Below are 22,360 nucleotides of genomic sequence, written 5' to 3'. Positions count from 1 at the left end.
CAACCATACATTACATAGGTACATGTTATTTCTTCACACCAAGACTACCAACCATACATTACATTACATAGGTACATGTTATTTCTTCACACTAAGACTACCAACCATACATTACATAGGTACATGTTATTTCTTCACACCAAGACTACCAACCATACATTACATTACATTACATAGGTACATGTTATTTCTTCACACCAAGACTACCAACCATACATTACATAGGTACATGTTATTTCTTCACACTAAGACTACCAACCATACATTACATAGGTACATGTTATTTCTTCACACCAAGACTACCAACCATACATTACATAGGTACATGTTATTTCTTCACACCAAGACTACCAACCATACATTACATAGGTACATGTTATTTCTTCACACCAAGACTACCAACCATACATTACATAGGTACATGTTATTTCTTCACACCAAGACTACCAACCATACATTACATTTTATAGGTACATGTTATTTCTTCACACTATAGACTACCAACCATACATTACATTACATAGGGACATGTTATTTCTTCACACCAAGACTACCAACCATACATTACATAGGTACATGTTATTTCTTCACACTAATACTACCAACCATACATTACATAGGTACATGTTATTTCTTCACACCAAGACTACCAACCATACATTACATAGGTACATGTTATTTCTTCACATCAAGACTACCAACCATACATTCATCCATATAGTGTGCATTCTTACTTTTGATGTCAACACATACAAAACCACAAATCGCTGTTTCTCTTTAATTTCTTTCTCTTTTATTTTATACTCCAATCAAGCAAATCTTCATTCTAAAAGTGCTCTTATTTGACTTCCAAGCCCAAGAACCTGATTTAGCAAGTAACCTCATTCTGTGAACCCAAGAATGAACCAAACATTTTATAGCCCCCCCCCCCCCCCCGGGTACTGAGATTTTTATATAATTATACAATTACACGGTGTGTGGGGGTATCCCCTTCCACGGTGAACACTCTTTTGAAAATGACGACACATACCATTTCGGACCATACACACTATTGACAGCCATAGAATACTTGTCTACAGTACCCTCAAGAGACAATATCACCATTCTCTGGCAGTCACCCAATATAGGTTTAAGAAATGTACTTGGTAAATAATTTCTCTTGGGGTTAAATTTGGTTCAAATCATGAGCAAAATATTACGCGGAACCCCCCCCCCCCCCCTCCCTTCAGACCATCACGATTTTCAAGGTCGCCCCTTCGTACCCCAAATGTGTTTCGTGCCTCCCCATTTTCTCCTCGACGCCCCCCCCCCCTGCCCCCAGTTAATTATATTCATTCCTTAGATAGATGGCCAAGAACCTAGCACATCCAATTCAATGATTCTGGGATCCACAAACAAGCAACTGTGCACTGTGAAGCCGTTCGATGAGTCTGACATAAATGACCAAGAACCCGATGCACCCCATTCAATGGGTCTATCCACAAACAAGCAACTCGGCCTATCATATTCAATTAATATGAGGTCTACGACCAAGAATCCTCATGAGAGGTCTACGACCAAGAATCGTCATGAGAGGTCTACGACCAAGAATCCTCATGAGACGAATCTTAGAACGTCACGACCAAGAACCCAACAAACCCACAGGGACACGTGTTATTGCACAGTTGGTTGTTTTTCCAAGAAAATATCACACGAATCCAGCTAAGTACAAATGTAGCAATATACGCTCTACACTAAAAGATAACTAAATGCCGGGCATTGACCCAGAATTCCGTACAAACTCCTCTGTATGCAATTTAACATTTTAACCATAGTGAGGTATTTAAATTATATATCATAGTCATCACCCCCTTCCTTAGCAAAGCAACAGACTGCTATCAATGGCCATGTCACTAGGTTTCACTTATTGCATGTTTGCATATAGAGGAGTTTGTACCAGGCAACAATCTAATTGAAAATTGTTGTATTTTCAAAGATAAGAGTATTACTTTGACCATTTTAGCCGGGCTATTTTCGTACTTTGTAATCGGGCCATTTCAATTTTCGTAAATTGTAAAACGTAGTAAAATCGTAATTGAATGGTCGGTGTACTGCGTTAATCAACTGTTTATTTTGTCTGTAATCCGTAAAAAGCACAACTTTTCGTACACTTAAAAGAAAAATACATAAAACTGTACCGTAATTGTACCATCATATTTGAAGGATTCAACAAAAGAAATAAAGACAATGATTGGAAGTCTAAAAACGTGACACAAAGCAACACTCACACTATAAACCGCGACAGTCCCAAATACTAGCATACACAGAGCAACACTATAAACCGCGACAGTCCCAAATACTAGCATACACAAAGCAACACTATAAACCGCGACAGTCCCAAATATTAGCATACACAGAGCAACACTATAAAACGTGACAGTCCCAAATACTAGCATACACAAAGCAACACTATAAACCGCGACAGTCCCAAATACTAGCATACACAGAGCAACACTATAAACCGCGACAGTCCCAAATATTAGCATACACAAAGCAACACTATAAACCGCGACAGTCCCAAATACTAGCATACACAGAGCAACACTATAAACCGCGACAGTCCCAAATACTAGCATACACAGAGCAACACTATAAACCACGACAGTCCCAAATACTAGCATACACAAAGCAACACTATAAACCGCGACAGTCCCAAATACTAGCATACACAGAGCAACACTATAAACCACGACAGTCCCAAATACTAGCATACACAAAGCAACACTATAAAACGTGACACAAAGCAACACTATAAACCGCGACAGTCCCAAATACTAGCATACACAGAGCAACACTATAAACCGCGACAGTCCCAAATACTAGCATACACAAAGCAACACTATAAACCGCGACAGTCCCAAATACTAGCATACACAGAGGCAATGCACTGTGTGCGTATACCCAGAATCGTGCAAAAAAAATAGCTCAGTGGTGAGAATTCTACAAGTGTCTTGATACAATGTGCTTTTTGGGGAATCGAATCCAAGCCCAAAGCGCAAAGTTGTGGAAAGGAAAGAAACAAATTTAAGCAACTTGAATGGGATTATCAAATAGGAATTGTTGTGCCCAAAGTAATGGTTCTACCACACTTTTCAATTTTTCTCTCCAAATTTAGTCATTCTCATGACACTGAGCAACAAGAACGAAATGATGTTTACTTCACCAAATACAAAAAATAGTTTTGGTCAATTCTGCACAAAATTTACTGGTGCTAAAATTTGCAATTCAAATCCTTCATATATAAAATAGATACCTGTTGTCGGAATAAGTGTAAAACAGACTTCAAGAAGTACCTCCTAAGCCAATAATAGATGACATCTTGCTGTACATTTGTATATATTGTCTAATTTTCTTCGTCGGGTGAGGTCAAACTCGATTAATTGGGGTTTTTTTCGACTATTTTTGCTCCTCATTTCCACGTCTGCTCAAATTTATTTTGTTGTTTACTCAATTGTTTTTATAGTTTCAGTTGTTTATTAACCTTTAATTAGTGGAAATAGAGTATTCATGTTATTAATCTAATCGTCGGCATGTCATGGGATCATGATGCAGACATTTAATGTTATAAGTTTTGCAAAGTTTTACTAAAAAGGAGGATGGATGTCGTTCCAAATATGGTAGACTGTAAATTGCTAGTTAAATTTCAGTAACTGTACATGTATTAATATTGTACAGCTCAATGTGGTTTTAATGGGAAATCGTTTAACACTGGGTTGCGCATCATTATTTCATATCTGACACCCCCCCGGGGGGCCACCTGTTCCAAATATGTGCATATATATGCAGTTTTCTGTTTCGATACTGATATGAGTGGTAAGGCATACAAAATACACATGTACTATGCAATACCATTGACCCTACACGAAATTTCGTGTGGGTCTATGATAATACAATCACATTTTTCTGTTTTATCGATTTAATAAGCAATACTTTTATTGTGGTCATAACTACGTATTTTAAATCAGCTGGCAAATCAATATAGCACCATCGCGCATACTTTTGGTTCTTCCAAAATTTCAAAAACCTTTCGAGGCCGGGAGGGGTATCGCCCTCCCGCTCGCTCCGATCCCTCGTCACTTCGTTTATTATTCTACCTCCTGTTAATATAATTGCCTATATCTCCCCTCATAAAAACAATTTCAACAGACGATCACTCAAAACATTGTATCAATAATGCAAGGATAAACTGACTAGTTATCCCATCATTTATATATTTGTCATGAGTTACAATATCAGTAAACTCCTACACTTATCAAATTAGAATGCCCTTCCACCAACTTTCCACTTATAATTTGTAAAGTGTAAACTTCATTTTATTTTCACCATAATTGGTAAATTGTATTTTTTTCATGTAAATGTAAAAATTGAAATTCTGTCTTCGTAGTTCGTTATTCGTTACTTATTTTTCCCCCTTAAATTGTACCGGGGGACCCCCTTGCCCATCCTCCTAAGCAGAGATGTATTTATATTGTGCTTAAGTGCTTGTCTGGATATCTTTGATAGAAGGTAAATGACCAGTAATCGTTAGGATTTTACAGGATTTTTCGTTGTACCCATTTCAATGACTGGAATCCAAGATCAACTTGAGAACCCAACTACCGCATTCAGTGAGCCTATTAAAGGCCTAACGACCAAGACTCCACAAGATCTCATTCAATAACTCTCAATGATACTATATGTATATGTCAACTACTTCCACTAGTTTCGAGTTCATACACGTCACAGATCTGTACACAATTGCAAATATTTTCGGGTTTGTCATAATATGCTTCGCGCCATCTTGACCAGATCTAGAATAACACATTCACACGTTTTCAAAGTCTAAAGCTGAAGCAATGGTATGTTAACTACCAAAGCAAAGTTCCTTGTCGTTTGGACGATATAGTATATGTATAAATACTACAGCTATGATCTACTATGATCTACGTAAAATTGTATACGTATTTGATTGTATACGTATTTGAAAGAGAAATTAATTGAGTGCGTGTCCACCTGGCCGACAACCAAACTTTATATATGTAAGATGTACATGTTTTACCCTTTTTGTAGTGAAATGAATCAAATGAATCTAAATGAACAAAAAAGTATAAAAGATAAATTAAACCAGATTTAAACTGAATACCTCTCCTCAGGGCAAAAGCATATATTTTTGATCCTACACACATTGTATTGTTGAAATGCAAAATTTTGAACTTCTGAGCTATAGGTATTATACATGATGTACCCCTTAATTGGAAAATAAATTATATGAAACTATATGAAATTTGGAGCTTGCATAGTTATATTGCTTAATTATCGAAAAATATGTATGCTTTGTCATGGTTGAAGTATGTGCCAAATTATCTGGAATTTGAAGTGTGCATTCTTAAGGTATAGCTTAATCACCGAAAATAATTAATAAGGCAAATTGATCATTAAAAGTAATAGCAATGCCAGCAGGCCTCATAGGATATGTGTGCATTGTTATGATTGATATATGTACCAAATTATATGAAATTTGAAGCTTGCATCCTAAAGATATAGCCTAAATTACAACAAGTTAGTTATGCAAATTCTTAATAAGCTACATTAACAAACTATATACAACATATGCGCCATGTTATTGTTAATACATGAATTTGAAGTGTGCATTCTTAACATATAGCCTCATCAATTACGTAAATTACTAATTAATGTTCATTGGATGTTTATCAAAATCTAGTCAGTTCTTGTGATTGTGATCTTGTGATGGAAGATGTTTCATTAGAATCAATGCAGTAGTTTTTGAGATATCATGTCCATGGACAGACAGACAGACAGACACACATACATACATACATACATACATACATACATACATACATACATACATACATACATACATACATACATACATACATACAGAAACACATACATACAGACAGACAGACAGACAGACAGCCAGCCAGACAGACAGACAGACAGACAGACAGACAGACAGACAGACAGACAAAATCATAACATAAACTCCTCTAACGGGAGGTGAAATAACTCTAGGTGTAATATAATACTGATTTTTCAAGGTAACATCTTTATAAATTGAAGATAAGGACAAGGCTTGCACTAATTGGCAATTATTCCCATCTACTGTGTAGCCTAAGGTCGCAAACAATACCACAGTTCACGTACATGTACTATATACCTTCCAAGGACACATATGAGTCTGAGGACGGTATTTACCTTGTACCAAAGAGACAATTTGCACAGCGTTTTTCACACATCTCTTCCCATAGACTAATCATTGATTGCTGCACAGAAACTAATCAGCAACGGACCCTCTCGCATTGTTCGAAATAATCACAAGTAAACATTACTCTATTGTCATGGAAATAACTTTCAAATGTTTGAATCTGCCTGGGTTCAACATATTCTCGCATACATTGACAAAATCATACATAATAAACAGATAGATTGTTTATTATCATTTTACCGGGATATTGTATTGACATACGGATTAAATACAATCCCTGCATATAAACAGTGAACGCAATGTTTCTAATCCCGGGTTTCCAATTGACTCCATATTGTTGTAAACAAATAACGAGTATTCCCGTATCAAAATCGACCACAAATACATGAATTGGATGTCGTCCGACTGACGAATGTCGTGAGAAATTTGAACATATCAACAGTTTGTACATGACATGGGTTTTGTGTTGAGTATCTCAGGCATGCTTTACATATTCCCTCGCTAAAATACATGTACAACAATCATAGCGATAGACAATAATTGTAAATTCACGTGTAAAATGTGACGTCCCCGAATTCTGTTGACTTAGAGCTAAAAAGTGACCATACCGCAATTTCCTTTCTCTGAAATATGACCCTCCCCTTGTTAAAATATTTCAAAAACATTGTTTAAATGCTGTCAGACATGGAAAAGGACACAACTCCCAAAATCGTTGGTTTAAACTGAGGTTTAAAGGAATCAATCCCATCGCTGCCACCACAATGAAAATGTTAAAAGCATTGGTTATTTCCCCAACTACTACTACCACCACATTATATTTATATGAAGACACTGTTCACTATATGCCACATGGTTGTCAGCAGCTAATTGATGATATGGTATGATAATATGATACCTAACCCTAAGCCATAATTGAAGTCATAATTTAAGGCATCATTGGGCTGTCTATTACCATGATTACAAGGATACTATGATAAAAGTGAAACATGTTTTGAGTACCTAATACACATAGTTTTTAGCAATGCAAAGTACAGTGTCAACAATCAAAATAATATTAATTTTTGAGGGGTCACTAAGTGTGTACCTACTGGCTGTATTGCATTACATGGAGTTTGCATACAACTATGCAAAGATGCCAAAATTACAAAATAATGTTACGTTAGACAATACAGTTTATCAATGCAAAATGTGACCCACCCATCCCCACCCCCAGCCAGTTTTCTAAAATATGGCCCTCCTCCGAGAGCCGATTTGTAAAAGGTGACCCCCCATTTCCCCGGCCCTCCCCCTTGTAATTACTGAAGGCTCCCTAAGGGAGCCGTCATTATTTATGACCTGGGGGAGTCGGAGGAATAGAGGGGGGGGGTCACTCAAAAACTGAAAACTGAAAGGGGGTTACTCAAAAACTGGGGCGTGAAAGGGGGGCTTCTCAAATTTCATGTAGTATTATTTCTACCTTGACATGTTAAAATAGCACCAGAAAGCATTGTTTTAGTCCTTGAATTTCAAAAATCTCCAGGGCGAGAGGGGGTACTCACCCACACCTGGCTCCCTCAACCTTAATTCAACTTATATGGCCTAATTTCCAATTTTACTAACTACTTTTGGAATTAGCTGCATTCATTGTTACCTCTTCCTTTTGAAATAAGCTACATCCATCATGTTATGAGGAAATTTAATTTGGGTTTGTTTGTTTGTTTGTATGTATGTATGTATGTATGTATGTATGTATGTATGTATGTATGTATGAGTGTATGTATGTATGTATGTATGTATGTATGTATGTATGTATGTATGTATGTATGTATGTGTGTGTGTGTATGTATGTATTGTCTGTATGTATGTATGTATGTATGTATGTATGTATGTATGTATGTATGTATGTATGTATGTATGTGTGTGTGTATGCATGCATGCATGTATGTATGTATGTATGTATGTATGTATGTATGTATGTGTGCATGTGTGCATGTGTGTGTGTGTGTGTGTATGTATGTATGCATGCGTGCATGTATGTATGTATGTATGTATGTATGTATGTATGTATGTATGTATGTATGTATGTATGTATGTATGTAAGTATGTATGGATGGATGTCTTAATGGAACATCTCCGAACCCACCCCCCCCCCGTCATAAATAATGACGACTCCCTAAACCTTACTTGTGTAAATATTAGAAATGTTACGACTACTGAATGACGTATCGATTTTTGTGACAAAAATCCCAGAGCGTGGCTTTAATACTACAGAGCAATGGCGTATCGTCAGATTTTGCCATACAGTGCATATGTTTTCCATATTTCTGCATTTTTCACTCAAATATGCTCAATATATAATCATTATGACCGTTCCTAACAAGTAAGTTTTAAAAGGCAATAACTCAACTAAATCTCGCTCGATTTTCAAACTGTTTTCGCAAAAATGTCCGCTTCCGCTCAAAGATTACACATTCGGATCTTTGACCTTTACCGGTGATGCAGTGTTGGAATAGAAAATCGATGGTTGCCAAGAGCAACATGTCACTAGGTAACTTTCGGCATATGCTTGAAACAAAGAAGACCCTTCCAGCCTACCTGAGACAATGACTGAGCTCGTAATCCACCTCGCAACAATACCCGTTTCTGACCTGTTTCTTGCAAAATGTTTCTCTTTCAATAAGAGTCCACACATAAACAAACCTTTGATTTTCCGTTCAATAGAAAAGAAGCGTTGCCTAAATCACCGGTAATTGAATTTCACGGCGACCAGATAAGAAAGACAAAATGTTACGACCTGATAAGAAAGACAAAACGTAACTCATACCTGTAGTCTGCCCTTGTTTTGATAGGCTACCAGCCTACATTGTTACTATATCATGGTGAAAGTTCCATCACTCTGTGGTTGATACAAAACACAGGTACAGGCCAGATGCAGGCCAAACTAGGTCAGGCCAGGTCAGGTATTGACTGAATTTTATTTTTGGATTCACATTCGGATCCAAGTATTTACCATTAGAATTCACTACACCAATATTTAGCCAAAGCTTTCAACATATTCACACTACTGTGCTGTACACATGGCTACAGCCATGCTTGGACTTTGACCCAAGACTTGGTTTCAGTTACATGTTCAGAGTTTTAACTATTAAAACAGTATCCAAACAGAACCCATACTTTGGGGTTTGACCCAATCATAATCAGAGTGAATTTCCTGCCCCCAGAATGAGCAGAAGAAGGGATTTCAAGACTTTTTGTCTTTGACATTTCTCTGATGTTTGCCATCAAACATCATGAAAGCAGAACTCCTTAAGTGAAAGCATGAAAGCAGAACGCCTTAAGTGAATTGCTGGAAATATTACCGAATCCGCCTTACCATTTAGTTGTGATACATCATTCAATAGCTGGTATAAATGCCAGCCTACCATTGACTCAGGAGAAAAAATAGCACCAATGGTGTTGTAGCACAACTGTATTTGGCTGTTGCTATGGGCGTGGGCTTGTTGCTAGGCATATTTGCTTACATTTTTTAAATGTTTATTTGCCTGCCTATTAATTATTTATATGAAATACACCATTCTTCGTTGTTGCTATGAGTGTGGGCCTGTTGCTAGGCATATTTGCATTCATTTTTATTCACTATTCACTTACCTACCAATCCCTGGTGCTATCTTTGTAATGCGCATTATCATTTCACTGTTGCTAAGGGCATGGCCATGGTCGCTAGGACCTGGTGTGTCAAAATATTTTGAACAATAACTGCAGAATAACACCTCCAGAAACATCCCAACTAAGTTTCAGTCCCATTCATTGTGTGTAGTTTTCAAGATAGAATTTTTTGACCAATATTGTGATTTTTAGACCTAATTTGCATAGCAGCGATGGGATCATCATGTTCATGTACATGGAAGCAGGCCCGTTGCCCTCGGTCTTTTGTCCCCTGGCCGTTTGCCCCCCCCCCCCGGCCTGTTATATAATTCAAATGTTAGAAATATATTGTGAATTAGAAATGATCTCATTGTTCTGTTTGTTCCAAGGAAATTTGTGTTTGCATGTTCGATGCCTTGAATACTTTACCGGAAATCGTATAAGACTATAGTGCTAATTTTGGGTGTCATTACATGAAGGAAATGTTGTGTTCACAAATAAAGAGCATAGCAAAAAGCAGTCTGCACCATGTCCGTTGGCTAAAGGCAATGGCGTTGACGGTTATAAGTTCCTTTAAAACAAAAGAAGCATTCTATCTGATCAGTTTTGTTTGATAAGAACATAGATAGAGTGTTTTATCAGTATGAAAGGAGACATGTCGACAATACAATGAGCAATCGTAGCAATATGAACCGCCATGGCATAGGTATTAACTTGAGGCACAGACAAGCAACTTCTCTGAGCTTGGGGTAAAAATGATGACACTGTTTTGCCAACCATTACACCTAATTTGTTCTAATATTCACCTCATCACAGACAATCTTTGAAGTTCGACAGTATCACAGTTCTAGATTCATTAACCTCGAAGAATCATAAAAGATTCCTTTGAATGAACCGATGTGACAGATAGTATTCAGGCGAGATCAATACATGGACTACACGCAGCCATCAGAGATGACTCATTCCCCGCAATGGATGTTTTCAGGGGATTGCCACCAGTCATGGTAGCGTGATGTATAAGATTGTATGAAATTTTGTGCCAATGGCATTGTAGGACAACTTTATAATTGACTGAATATTTGCATATTTTTTTAAATGTTTATTTATCTACTAATTCCCGTTGTTATCTTTCCAATAAAAGAGATCATTTGGGTGTTGCTATGGGCGTACTCTTGTTGCTAGGTTCATTTGCATACACTTTAAAAATGTTTGTTCACTTGTCTAAAAAATCCCTGTTATCTTTGTAAAAAAACACCACCGTTTGGCTGTTGCTATGGGCATGGTCATGGTTGCTAAGGACATTTGCATACATTTTTTGATGATGATGTTGTTATTTGACCAAAACACACTGTCATTTGGTTGTTGCTATGAGCATCGTCATTGTTGCTGGGGCCAAAATGTTTTACAGAAAATCTGCAGAATAATGCTTTTAAGAAATTTCAAATTTCAGGCCAATCTGCCCAGTAGTTTTGGAGTTTATATTTTTTGACCCAAAAATAGCTCTTAGTTGGCAAACAGATCCGTTGATGATGCAGTAGCTTGGGCATTATTTAAAGTTTCCCAGTTCCTTGACAGGAACACTCCAAATTATTGCAAGCTAGTATTCATCGATTATAGTTCAGCTTTTAACACTGTTTCACCTTTTATACTGTATCATAAACTAATGAACCTCAACCTTAACCATTCAATTTGTAAATGGATTTTAGACTTTTTATTGGATCGCTCATAGGTTGTAAAAATTGGCTGTAACTTTTCAAAATCCATAGTCCTGAATACGATACCGGTACACCACAAGGATACTGTCACCGATACTTTATTCCTTGTTTACACATGATTGTGTTGCTAGTTTTGACAATAATTTCGGTAAAGTTTGGCGATGACACCACCATTGGGGGTCTTATCACAACTGATGAATCATCGTATAGAAAGCAAGTAGACGATACATTTAGATGGTGCTCCGACAACAATCTGGAGTTAAATGTCAAGAAAACAAAGGAAGTAATTGTGGATTTTCGTAAAAAACCCATCAGAAATTACTCCACTAGTCATAAATGATTCCGAAGTAGAAGATGTGCAATGTTTCAAATTTCTCGGTGTCCATCTTTCTGCCGATTTGAAATGGGAGACTAATGTTGATTTTATAGTTAAGAAAGCACAGCCAAGATTATTCTTTCTAAGACGATTGAGGAGCTTTCGTGTAAGTCAGAAATTGTTGGTTAAATTTTATCGGACAGTGATTGAGAGTGTCTTGACTTTCTCATTCATTGTCTAGTATGGTAATGCCACAATGGATGACAGGAAGCAACTCAATCGGGTCATCAACACTGCCAGTAAAATCACTGGATGCAGTCTTCCATCGCTTGACGATCTCTACAGGGCTCGAGTGTTGAAAAAATCTATGTCTATCGTCTGTGATGAGCACCACCCTGCACATAATTTGTTTCAATTGATGCTTTCTGGGGAACGGTATCGTTCAATTAAGTCTGGTTCCAATCGGTCTTTAAATAGTTTTTTCTTCCATAAGGAAGAGATGTATTTAGTGGGTGAAAGGCTGTGTGTGTGTGTGTGTGTGTGTGTGTGTGTGTGTGTGTGTGTGTGTGTGTCTGTCTGTCTGTCTGTGTTTTTCTGTCTGTGTCATTGTTTTCTCCAACACGGCTTGCTCAATTCAAACGAAATTTTGTACACATGTTCCGTAGGTTTTGGTAAACATTCCATGAATATTAATGAGCAATTTAAGTAATTAATTGTTTCGGTAATTAGGCTATATCTCAAGAATGCAAACTTCAAATTCATTATAACTTGGTACATATATTTGCGATACCAAAGCGCACCTGTCCTGAAAATATTACTTATGTAGTTTTTAGTTTTAATAAGTTATTGGCATATTTTTGGTAGGCCACAAAAAAGGAAAAAATAGTTTCTGGTCAGGTACTCTTGTCTAAAGTGGTGCGACAATGAGATTATTTTTTTTACATTCTCAACAAATGTTAATCAATCTACTCATCATTACAGTTAATGTTCTTTTTATTTAGTACTTTACAGCAAGTGTGTATGTGGGGCTGATGTCATAAGCTAGTTCATAATCAGTTTTGCAGTTGTCTTCACTGGTGGCAATTAATGTAGGGAGAGTTACTTTTGTGTTTTCCCTTTCATCTGCAGACTGAATTTGCTGGACAAACACGTAAAAAATTAACATGGGAAGGGGGATACTTAAGTGATGGCTGCTGACCAGAAATAATTTTTTTTTTGCCTTTAAAACTCTTTCTACGGTGAGTGCTATGCTACAACATTCTGTAAAGCTTCACATTACATGTTGTGGTTGGCCAGGAGATCACTAACAGCAATGGTCAAATAGCAATCAATGAGAAAAAATAACTTATTGCATATGTTCTGTTGTATTCTAACAATTGTCTGTAGGAACGACAATCTCAAAACTTTGCCCTTATGGAAGGCATTCAGTTTAAATCTGGTTATCCTACAGCTGTTAGAACCTTGAACGAATCTTACCTGAGTATCTCGAGAGTGCATCGATTTCGCGTCTCTTAACTTTTTACCCATGTAAATGTATTGTATGTTCGTTGTTGTTGTTGTTGTTGTTGTTGTTGTTTTTGTTTTTGTTTATGCTGAGTGCTTGTCTGTATCTCGCAAAACCAAGACGTATTTCATTATATGTGCAGTAGCGTATATATATGATAAATAAACATTATTATTATTATTAAATTGCATCATATCCCAAAACAAATTGACGTGCATATGTCAGTCATAGTTTATTATCCATTTAAGTTTGAAAGAAATCGATCAATGAATGTTCAAGATATGGCTCCGGACGCACGCCGCACGCACACATGCACTGTACAACCAACATTTGTAAGAATTGCCGACATTTGTAATAATGCCAATATTTGTAATAAAAATCATGTTTTTAATGTAAAACCGACATTTGTAATAATTGCCGAAATTTGTAATAATTTCTATGAATGACAAATGTAATAACAAATACCGATATCTGTAATAAATTTCAGAAAAAAAAACATGTAATAAAATTGCAGAAATTTGTAATAAAAATGACATTAAGGAGGGTCCTTCCTTGCACACTAAAAATGGGTTAGCTAAATAAAGAAATACAAGAATGAAAACTCATTACGTCAAACGAAAGTAGATCAAGTTCAACAAGCATATTAATTGCATTGATGAATGTACAAATTGATTGAACAATTAATCATGTTATTAATATTTCAATCAATCCGCATACATGTATGTATGTATGTATGTATGTATGTATGTATGTATGTATGTATGTATGTATGTATTGTGCATGTGTGTGTATGTATGTATGTATGTATGTATGTATGTATGTATTGTGCATGTGTGTGTATGTATGTATGTATGTATGTATGTATGTATGTATGTATGTATGTATGTATGTATGTATGTATTGTGCATGTGTGTATGTATGTATGTATGTATGTATGTATGTATGCATGTATGTATGTATGTATGTATGTATGTACGTACGTACGTACGTATGTACGTGTGTATGTATGCATGTGTGTGTACGTACGTACGTATGTATGTATGTATGTATGTATGTGTGTATATGTATGTATGTACGTACGTACGTACGTACGTATGTATGTATGTATGTATGTATGTATGTATGTATGTATGTGATGAGGAAGTGTAAGAATGATTAAACAAACAAACGAACGAATGAACGAACAAAGAAATGAATGGATGAGTAAATGAATGAACGAACGAACGAATGAACGAACAAATGAATGAATGAATGGACGACCGAACTAATTAATTAATTAATTAATTAATTAATTACTGACTGGGTGGATGTCATTCATTTTAACGAACGAAGGAAGGAACGAACGAACAAATTAATTAATTAATTAATTAATTGATCGATGGATGGATGGATGGATGAATTGATGGATGAATGAATGAATAAATGAATGAATGTACACTTTATTATTCATCTGTCATTTTTAGCTGAGTTTTGTTCGGGGATATTTTGCATTTCGACAGAATGTATTAGAAAGTATGTGTTCACATGACATTGACATAATATTTGTGAGATTTGTTGCCATGATATCGATATGAATCGATTTGACTTACACCATCAATGTTTGAGAACAGCAGCTCCCTTTCATCAAACTATTCAATTAAGTGGGGTTTTCGAGGCTCTGCATGGTTTAGTGAGCTGTGCACTACAGGTAGTAGTTCATCGTATGATGAAATCTGATAGGGAAGGGATTTCAGGGATAGTTGACCAGTAGAGCCGAGAATGAGTTCTGATTTAGATGAAAGACAGAAAAAAAGGGGAGAACAACTTTCTCCCCAATCCCTTTCTCTGGAATAAATACATCTTATCTTCATTTCAATTAAATCAGTATGTTGTATATTTCAATATTGAAATTCTTGAACGTTTTACAATAACACAGCCTAATGTTGTGGCCACTATATATAACATTACAAAACTTTTTGTATATTTACAGACATTTGTACCAATTACGACTACACTAGTAATAAAGTTGTTGAAAACTTGTAATAAAATTGCCGACATTTGTAATAAACTAACGACACTTGTAATAAAATTGACATTTGTAATACAATTGATGACATTTGTAATAAACTAACGACATTTCTAATAAAATTGCTGACATGTGTGACATTTGTAATAAACTAACGACATTTGGAATAAAATTGCCGACATTTGTAATAAACTAACGACATTTATAATAAAATTGCCGACATTTGTAATAAACTAACGACGTTTGGAATAAAATTGCCGCCATCTTGAAGATACGTTTTAAGATTTTTTAGAACAGCATTTACATTATAAGTATATCTGATGTGATGGTATTAAAGTACTGTAGATTGTGTGGAGTGAATTGATAGAAAACCCACTAGTTTTCGGTACTGTAGATTGTGTGGAGTGAATTGATAGAAAACCCACTAGTTTTCGGTACTGTAGATTGTGTGGAGTGAATTGATAGAAAACCCACTAGTTTTCGGGTATTTACAATCAATGCTTCATCTCCACCAATCCAATTTAGGAAACTTTATTATAATTCCCTGCGTAATTATTCTACAAGCCAGGGAAGTTTTGCGCCGGTATTAAGCACCAAAATGGATACAGAACATATTTACTGTATTTACTTCTATGATTCAAATCCAAAGTTCTTTCTTTAAATATCAGAGTTCATCGTTGGTTGGCCTGTCATAGGTCTGTGTTAATAAAACCATCAGAAGTTCTGATATCATGGATAAATATTGGCAAGCGATTATGTTTCTTTTTTCTACATGAATGCAATTAGTTCACAGACTAACTTAAACAACTTTTTTTGAAGCCAGTAAATACATTAGAGGACATCAAGTAGACCTAAGAACTCAGTTGCGTTTGTCACCCGAACATATCTGATAGTATCTGTAACATTGGTATAGTGGCATTACTCTTGCCGATATACAGTGAAGTCGCTTCGGCTTAATAGAGAACTTTAGACGTGCTCATCGGTACTATCTATAATCGAAACTAGAGTCTGGTGTATGTGGCCTAGACTCTAGTGAGATATGGCGATATACAGTATCTATAACACAAACTGTCCGTAATTTGTGATGTCTGAAATATAGCCGTTATGCATGCTAGTCTCCTCACACGCACGGACAACAATATGTCGATGTAGACTTATTGATACTCTAACTTGTTTTTAAAAATTACCGATGACGATTACTTCTCAAGCCATTACGGAGCTTTCAATGTGTGCCCTCAAATGCACCATAAGTGACCTATTGGTTGTGAAATAGCCGTTTATATGTTTTCTAGAGAAATCAGTTTGTTGGTAGTCAACCAACAACCAACCAACCAACACTTGTCCGCAATGATTAAAATATATACATTCGATCATACAAGCATGAAGTGTTGATCAAGTGATGGACTGATGGGTTGGAAAATGAGGAGTAAGAGAGTACTGATGGGTCGATATGTAGGGACTGTAGGTCTACTTGGTAGGAAGGTTGGGATATAAGTATGTAGCTAAGTAGATATGTTATTTACTGATTGGATGATCGATAGAGAAATCAGTTTGTTGATAATCAAAGTACTTTAGCTGAGATCTTTAATATGGATAGATTATTTCGCAATGTGTTTGCTAACTAACTGGCTGAATCGCTCACTCACTCATTATCACTCACTCACTCACTCACTCACTCGCTTGCTAGCTCGCATACGCATTCACTTATCATTCAGAAGATAACAGCCTTCACAATCACAAACAACTCATGTATTCACCGCCTGTACACTAGATGAAGTAGCATTCAAGAACTAGATAAATTCAAGTTAGAAAACTGATTGAAATTACTTTATACATTATTTGTTACCCTCCATACGCCCGTCTGTCCTTCCAACCGTCAACCAACCAACCAACCAGTTATTTGACTAAGTCAATTTAACAACATGTCCGCCAATGATTAAAATATACCATCGTTCATTCAAGCACGACGTGTTGATCAAGAGATGGATTTATGATTTGAACTGATGGGTTGGTACGTGAGGGGTAAAAGAGTACTACTGGGTAGATAATGTAGGTACTAGTAGGTAAGTAAGTAGATAGGTAGATAAGTAGACTTATTATTGACTGATTGTATGATTGATTGATTGATTGATTGATTGATGAATGAAGACTCAAGGGGCTAAGTGGCCTAAGAATGACATAATGGTTGTAAATCGATTCTAGGAAACCTGTAATGACGATATTTTATCTCCCTTCAAAGTTTAGGATGAGTAAACTCCATTTCTCTGAAAGCCAGAGAGGAACCTCCTTAACATATTTTTATTACAAATTTCGGCAGGTTTATTACACCTGTCTTTCTGAAATTTATTACAAATATCGGCAATTCTTATTACAAATGTCATCAGTTTATTACAAATATCGGTTGTACAAATCATACACACAAGCACGGCACCCAATCTATATGCCCCCGTCCCGAACTATGTCCGGCAGGGGCTAATAAATCGTTCATGATCAATCCAACTTGATGATGTGGACTATGCTGATATTTTACTGGGCGGCAAAAGGCTGGGGCAAAATGATCAGGGGCCAATAGGCCAGGAGGCAAAAGGCTGGGGGAGGGGGGCAACAACCCGGGTCAATGGGCCTAGATCGATGTACACATCTCCATAGCCATGCCATTAAATTTCAGCCCAATGTGCTCAGGAGTTTAGGAATTATAGATTTTTGACCAAAAATTACCTTTTTAGACGTAATTTGCATATCACTGAGATGGAATTATCATGTTATGAACATGACTTAATCTTAACAATCCAAAGAATGCTCCCACCAAATTTCAGTGCAATCTACCAATAGTTTTGGAATTATAGCTTTCTGACCAAAAGACACAAGTTTGATCTTATTTGCATATCACTGAGGGGATCGTTCCCTCATAAAATTTTTAAATTAAAAAAAACCATGGATTCTCCTACCAAATCTCAGCTGAATTTGCTTACTCGGTATGGAATTATAGATTTTTGACCAAAAACACACATTTTAGCCCTAATACACGTTCATACACTGTTATCTGTATCATAGTACACATACATAGATTATTGTCTGTATCACAGTATATAGACGGTTACTATATGACAGTACAAGTATATAGACTGTTATCTTGTATGCCATTACACATACATAGACTGTTATCTATATGACAGTACACGTACATAGACTGTTATCTGTATGACAGTACACGTACATGTACATAGACTGTTATCTGTATGACTATACAAGTACACCTCAGACTGTTATCTGTATGACAGTACAAGTACATAGACTGTTATCTGTATGACAGTACACGTACATAGACTGTTATCCGTATGACAGTACACGTACATAGACTGTTATCTGTATGACAGTACATGTACATAGACTGTTATCTGTATGACAGTACACGTACATAGACTGTTATCTGTATGACAGTACACGTACATAGACTGTTATCTGTATGACAGTACACGTACATAGACTGTTATCTGTATGACAGTACACGTACATAGACTGTTATCTGTATGACAGTACAAGTACACAGACTGTTATCTGTATGACAGTACAAGTACACAGACTGTTATCTGTATGACAGTACAATACACAGACTTTTATCTGTATGACGGTACATGTACATAGACTGTTATCTGCATGACTATACAAGTACATAGACTGTTATCTGTATGACAATACAAGTACATAGATGGTCATCTGCATGACTATACAAGTACATAGACTGTTATCTGCATGACAATACATGTACATAGACTGTTATCTGCATGACAATACATGTACATAGACTGCTAGCTGTATGACTATACAAGTACAGAGACTGTTATCTGCATGACTATACAAGTACATAGACTGCTAGCTGTATGACAATACAAGTATATAGACTATTATCTGCATGACTATACAAGTACATAGACTGCTATCTGTATGACAGTGCATGCACAGAGACTGTTATCTTTATGACAGTACATGTGCATAGACTGATATCTGTCATACAAGTACATAGACTGCTATCTGTATGACAGTACACATATATGTAGACTAATATCTGTATGACAGTGCATGCACAGAGACTGTTATCTGTATGACAGTACGTGTACATAGACTGTTATCTGTATGACAATACAAGTACATAGCCTGTTATCTGCATGACAGTACACATACATAGACTGTTATCTGTATGACGGTACAAGTACACAGACTGTTATCTGTATGACAGTACAAGTACACAGACTGTTATCTGTATGACAGTACAAGTACATAGACTGTTATCTGTATGACAGTACAAATACATAGACTGTTATCTGTATGACGGTACAAGTACATAGACTGTTATCTGTATGACAGTACAAGGAGATAGACTGTTATCTGTATCACAGTGCAAGTGCATAGACTGTTATCTGTATGACAGTACAAGTACATAGACTGTTATCTGTATGACAGCACACATACATAGACTATTACCTATATGACAGTGCTAGCGCATAGACTTTTATGCATAACAGTACACATACATAGACTGTTATCTGTATGACAGTGCAAGTAGATAGACTGTTATCTATATGACAGTACAAATTATGAGATATTTATAGTACACATACACTGACAAATTATATTAGATATTTATAGTACACATGCACTGTCAAATTATGAGATATTTATAGTATACATGCACTGTGTCAAATTATGAGATATTTATAGTACACATGCACTGTGTCAAATTATATGAGATATTTATAGTACACATGCACTGTGTCATATTATAATATATTTATAGCACACATGCACTGTGTCAAATTATGAGATATTTATAGTACACATGCACTGTGTCAAATTATGAGATATTTATAGTACACATGCACTGTCATATTATATTAGATATTTATAGTATACATGCACTGTGTCAAATTATGATATATTTATAGTACACATGCACTGTGTCAAATTATATGAGATATTTATAGTACACATGCACTGTCATATTATATTAGATATTTATAGTATACATGCACTGTATCAAATTATGAGATATTTATAGTACACATGCACTCATATTATATTAGATATTTATAGTACACATGCACTGTATCAAATTATGAGATATTTATAGTACACATGCACTGTGTCAAATTATGAGATATTTATAGTACACATGCACTGTCATATTATATTAGATATTTATAGTACACATGCACTGTATCAAATTATGATATATTTATAGTATACATGCACTGTGTCAAATTATGAGATATTTATAGTACACATGCACTGTGTCAAATTATGAGATATTTATAGTACACATGCACTCATATTATATTAGATATTTATAGTATACATGCACTGTGTCATATTATGATATATTTATAGTACACATGCACTGTGTCAAATTATGAGATATTTATAGTACACATGCACTGTGTGAAATTATATGAGATATTTATAGTATACATGCACTGTGTCGTATTATATTAGATATTTATAGTATACATGCACTGTGTCAAATTATGATATATTTATAGTACACATGCACTGTGTCAAATTATGAGATATTTATAGTACACATGCACTGTATCAAATTATATTAGATATTTATAGTACACATGCACTGTGTCAAATTATGAGATATTTATAGTACACATGCACTGTGTCAAATTATATGAGATATTTATAGTACACATGCACTGTGTCGTATTATATTAGATATTTATAGTATACATGCACTGTGTCAAATTATGATATATTTATAGTACACATGCACTGTATCAAATTATATTAGATATTTATAGTACACATGCACTGTGTCAAATTATGAGATATTTATAGTACACATGCACTGTGTCAAATTATATGAGATATTTATAGTACACATGCACTGTCAAATTATATGAGATATTTATAGTACACTTGCACTGTGTGAAATTATATTAGATATTTATAGTACACATGCACTGTATCAAATTATGATATATTTATAGTACACATGCACTGTCATATTATATTAGATATTTATAGTACACTTGCACTGTGTCAAAATTATGAGATATTTATAGTACACATGCACTGTCATATTATATTAGATATTTATAGTATACATGCACTGTGTCAAATTATGAGATATTTATAGTACACATGCACTCAAATATGATATATTTATAGTACACATGCACTGTGTCAAATTATATTAGATATTTATAGTACACATGCACTGTATCAAATTATATGAGATATTTATAGTACACATGCACTGTATCAAATTATATGAGATATTTATAGTACACATGCACTGTGTCAAATTATGATATATTTATAGTACACATGCACTGTGTCAAATTATGAGATATTTATAGTACACATGCACTGTGTCAAATTATATGAGATATTTATAGTACACATGCACTGTGTCATATTATATTAGATATTTATAGTATACATGCACTGTATCAAATTATGAGATATTTATAGTACACATGCACTGTCATATTATATTAGATATTTATAGTACACATGCACTGTATCAAATTATGATATATTTATAGTATACATGCACTGTGTCAAATTATGAGATATTTATAGTACACATGCACTGTGTCAAATTATGAGATATTTATAGTACACATGCACTGTGTCAAATTATATGAGATATTTATAGTACACATGCACTGTGTCATATTATGATATATTTATAGTACACATGCATTGTGTCAAATTATGAGATATTTATAGTACACATGCACTGTGTGAAATTATATGAGATATTTATAGTACACATGCACTGTCATATTATATTAGATATTTATAGTACACATGCACTGTGTCATATTATGAGATATTTATAGTATACATGCACTGTGTCAAATTATGAGATATTTATAGTACACTTGCACTGTGTCAAATTATGAGATATTTATAATACACATGCACTGTGTCAAAT

Source organism: Glandiceps talaboti, chromosome 3, assembly GCF_964340395.1.
Source record: "Glandiceps talaboti chromosome 3, keGlaTala1.1, whole genome shotgun sequence".
NCBI lineage: Eukaryota > Metazoa > Hemichordata > Enteropneusta > Spengelidae > Glandiceps > Glandiceps talaboti.
Note: the sequence above shows the minus strand (reverse complement) of the source record.